The sequence below is a fragment of the Aulostomus chinensis genome, chromosome 1, assembly GCF_037954235.1.
Source record: "Aulostomus chinensis isolate RoL2024-O1b breed Wild chromosome 1, RoL_Achi_v1.0, whole genome shotgun sequence".
NCBI classification, from domain to species: Eukaryota; Metazoa; Chordata; class Actinopteri; order Syngnathiformes; family Aulostomidae; genus Aulostomus; species Aulostomus chinensis.
The window spans coordinates 2249422-2253784 of record NC_141320.1 but is presented as its reverse complement, the minus strand read 5'-3'; the positions used below and the strand labels follow the sequence as shown (position 1 = coordinate 2253784).

Below are 4363 nucleotides of genomic sequence, written 5' to 3'. Positions count from 1 at the left end.
ATGAACAGGCTCTGCTGGTGCTTAGGAGTCGCTGTGTTAATGATCTGAATGTGGATGGACAGATTGACCCTCCACAGCAGATGCCTGTGACAGATCTCTGGATGAGACGCTTCAGTGTTAAATTTAGTCGTCGTGTGTCATGCACTGTTGAGGAGTCCTGCTGGCTGTGGGTAAAGTGGGGGCTCAGAGTTTGTGGAGTCGGCTCTGGAGTGAAGGGGGTCACTGTTTGGTTCTCAGATGCTCCAGCTCAGGTTAGCGAGGTGGTGGAGAAACCAGTGAGAGCTCTGCCAGCTGGAGCCTCTTGGGTCCTGGGAGGCTTCACTCCTGGAGGTGGAAATGGTGAGGAGTTTTAAAATCTGCTCCTCTTTCACGCTGACTTGTTTTGTTGGGTTCCCTCTTTCATTCATGTGTGATTTTAGTCTCAGCTCTCTAAACCTGAATGGAGCCAGAACCCATTCTAAAAGAGCTGCTCTTTTAAACTCCTGGAGATCAAGAGGATCCTGCCATGTTTGTCCAGGAGACCCACAGCACAACAGTCAGTGAATGGGGATGCAGGCAGGCTTTTAATGGAGGTCATTTGAAGTCCCAAGTCCAGTTGGAGCAGACGGTGGAGTTTGATTCTCCAGGAGGTTTTTGTTGTTGTTTTTTTCACCAGTTTCTTTTGGTTTGGAGGAAATCATTCCAGGTGTTTGAAAGAAGGTGAGAGCAACTTTGGAAAATGTTCAACTGGTGTTTTTAAATGTCTTTGCACCAACAAATGGTGGACAGGACAGCTTTGGAAAAATTTTAATGCCACCGTTCAACAGTGAATCTGCTGGTTTCCTGTTTTTAGGAGCTGATGGGAGCTGCACAGAGAAGCTCTTTGAGACAGGAACCATTCAGAGCTCCACCCTGCTTCTTCCAGCAGGATCCACAGATCCACCAACACACCAGCTGTTTGATGTGTGGAGGCTTTTGACCAGGATTCCTAGACAGCACAGCTGGACTCACTCAACAGCTAACTTGTTAGCACCGACTAGACAGGAGCGCTTCTATGGTTTTACTCAGTGGTTCAATATTTTTAAGAGATGTCCCATTCAGCCTGTGGGTTTGAGTGATCACTCTTCAGTCTCCTGTTCTGTTTTATTAAAATATTCATTTAAAAGCTCCTGAGAGAGAGAGAGAGGGGGGGAGACAGAGAGAGAGAGAGAGAGAGGGAGAGAGAGAGATAGAGGGAGGGGGGAGACAGAGAGAGAGAGGGAGAGGGGGGTAGACAGAGAGAGGGGGAGAGAGGGGGGAGACAGAGAGAGGGAGAGAGGGGGGAGACAGGGAGAGAGAGGGGGGAGAGAGAGACAGAGGGAGAGAGAGAGAGAGAGAGACAGAGAGAGAGAGAGAGGATCAAACTGATCTCAAACTTGACTTCAAAATTCTCTGATTATAATCATTTGTACTCCTTGATAGATTCATCACTACAGTGTCATAGAGGGTCCATTACTATTGCAGTATATTAAAGAATATAAGAATGAGGTTACCATCCATGGAAATATAATATTTCATGTATTGCAGTATATTTTCAAAGATATAACACTTTAATTTTTTTAATAAGAGAGACTTTAATGTGAGACTTTAATGTCTGTCTTTGATCTCTAACTCTGACTCTGATGTCATTGGTGGTGACTGAACTCTACCCCCTGACAGACTGAAGGCTCCTATTGGTGATGTCATCATAAATACATGAAGGTCTTGTTTCAATGGTATAACATTAAAGCTCATCTTAGTAAAACAATCAAGTTACCTGAACTAAGTTCTTGAAAAAATGACTGTCACTGACTTAAATAAATCAAATCTACTTCAAAGTTCCTTCTGTTGTCATAAGTCAGCCATTTTAAGTGTACTTGTAGTTCCAGAACATTCCAAGAGGAGATGATATGAATCCATTTTGTTAGATGAACTCTGTTCCTCTGCTTTGATGTTGGTGGACCGAGGGGAGTTTGCCTGAACCTGCTTGGACCTGCTGGCTCCTGCTCAGTCCCTCACTCAGCCTCACTCAGCCTCAGCAGCACGGCTCCACTGAGGACTGATTCAGGTTCCTAGCAACCAAATAGGAGGAGAGCTGAACCTTCTTGCTGTGAGGCCACAGTGCTGACCACTGCACCATTGTGTCCCCTGAAAATGCCACCACCTTGTTGGGCTTTTCTGTAAAAGCAAGCACACATGAACATAGCAGCTTCTTCACAGGGCTAGTGGCGCAATGGATAACGAGTCTGATTACGGATCAGAAGATTCTAGGTTCAACTCCTGGCCAGCTCGCTTTGAACTTCATACTGAGAAGATGAAGTGAGAACCACTGATCAAAGTCACTGAAGTCCTCCCAGGTTTCCTCCTTGTCTGCTGGAAACATGAACACATGAATGATCCTGCTACCTCTCATGTTAAGCTGCACTTGACAGTGACAGCAGGAGAACAAAAATCCCAGTGTGTCATCAACATTTCCTGTCAAATCAATGATAGAAGCTGTTGAATTTCTGGATCAGAACAAGGAGGAAGGAGCCCCAATGAAAGAGTGATGGTTCTTGATTCTGATTTTGTTCTTCACTCCTACACCAGAGAGTGAAAGTGAGGGCTGGCTGGGAGCAACTGCCTGCTTCAGAGTGGGAGGAGCCTCAGGACTTTCCAGTGAGAGCTGCAAACTTCCACCAGCGCCCAGTGCCAGCAGGTCTACATGATGGAGCTGAGAAGAACACAACAACACCAGAGCACTGGAGAGGAGCACAACACTTCTTTGCTTCCTTGTCATTCTCATGTCTGTCTGTCCATCTGGAGCTGGGGGGAGGAGCTTCACATGTTTTTTCTTTTTTAAAAAAGGGAATGTCATGACTTCCTCTGTATGTTAGAATATGAACCACTAAAAATGTTCATCTCCAGTTTAAAGTTAGAATTAAATTTAAAGTAGAAAAACCTTCCCTCTTCAATCCTGTCACTCAGTGTTGTAAACTGTTTCAAACAAATTCTACTGTTCAACAGTTCAAGTGTTTCTAATGAAGCTGAATGTTCTCTTCTACTTTCCTCAGTTGTGTTTCTTTCATGTCCTCCTGAGATCAAAGACAGAATTCTAGTTACTGTCAAAGCCCTGATGACATCATCAGGAATTCTGACCTGTCCAGGGTGAACCCTGCCTCTTGAACAATGTCACCTGGGATCGCCCCCCCCCCCCCCCCCCCATGACCCTTAAAGGATAAGAATAGAAAGTGGATGGAGGGATGGACTCAACACTGAAATCAGCTGATCTGATCCACATTCTAATGTTTCCTGTCCCTCTTTAGGAGTCAATGAGAATAGTAGTGTATATAATAATGTATATCCAACCTTGTAGTATCTTTCCAAAGCTTTTAGTATTTCTTCTTGTTTCTACTTGTAGTTTTAGTGTCTGGATCTTTTCTTTTGATATCCTGCTGTCTGCTCTTTGCTTTTGGAGCTTCCTTCAACAACTACCAGGCCTCCTGGGTACTGTAGGAAACATGGTCAAGTTCTTCTGACTTCTCCAGGAACGTCCTGCTCACATTGGTCTGTCTTCATTTTGACTCCTCCCACTGCCACAATGACCAGCCTTTATACTCTTGGTGACTGGGGCCCTGGTTGCTGCAGGCCTCAACACCAGCCTGTGGTTGTGAGCAGGGCAGAACAGAACTGACAGTATCTCCCATGCAGGACCTGGGTCAGCGCCTGGTGCCAGCTGGGGCACCGCTTTAACCTGGACCCCTGGAAGATCTTCTCCAGGAACTCGCCTTTTTCGGTCGAAACAGCGTGAAACTTCAAGTAAAGAATTAAAATGATTTCATTCACAATGAAGCCTCTGTCAAAAAACAAAGGAACAACTGACTACCTCCCCATGACTTCACCCTGATAACCAGGAGGTAACCTGGTAGTCAGAGCAGCGATGCTCAGGTCTGTGGACTCAGAGGAGGGTTCTTCTTTTGGTCACAGGTTTGAAGACCTCAGTGGAAGAGAGAGGCAGTAAGAGACCTGCCACACCTCTCCAGTGACCTGGGACATGATGGCAGTGGTGGGATTTGAACCCACGCCTCCTCAGAGACTGGAGCCTTAATCCAGCGCCTTAGACCGCTCGGCCACACTACCTCACTGAGCTGTTCTCTGAGTTGGTCTGCTAAAGGCATGTTGAAGAGGAAGTAACAATGATATCAAACTTATTCTGAAGGGGGACCCCTTTCCTCCACGGTCACAGGAAGTGACGACAGCACCGCTAGAAGCAGGAAAGAAATGGTAAAAGGACTCAGTTTGTACAGAGCCTTTCTACCTCAGCAGCACTCAAGGAGCTGAACAATGTCCTCTCATTCACACACTCACACACTGATGCTGAAGGCTG

General features: G+C 46.0%; 1 non-coding gene across 1 annotated transcript; it reads right to left on the bottom strand.

Annotated features, from left to right (window-relative positions):
* Positions 1-4034: 4034 nt before the first annotated feature.
* trnal-aag (transfer RNA leucine (anticodon AAG)) lies at positions 4035-4116 on the bottom strand. Its single transcript has one exon. It is a non-coding gene; the product is annotated as a tRNA-Leu (tRNA).
* Between the last annotated feature and the right edge of the window lie 247 nt (positions 4117-4363).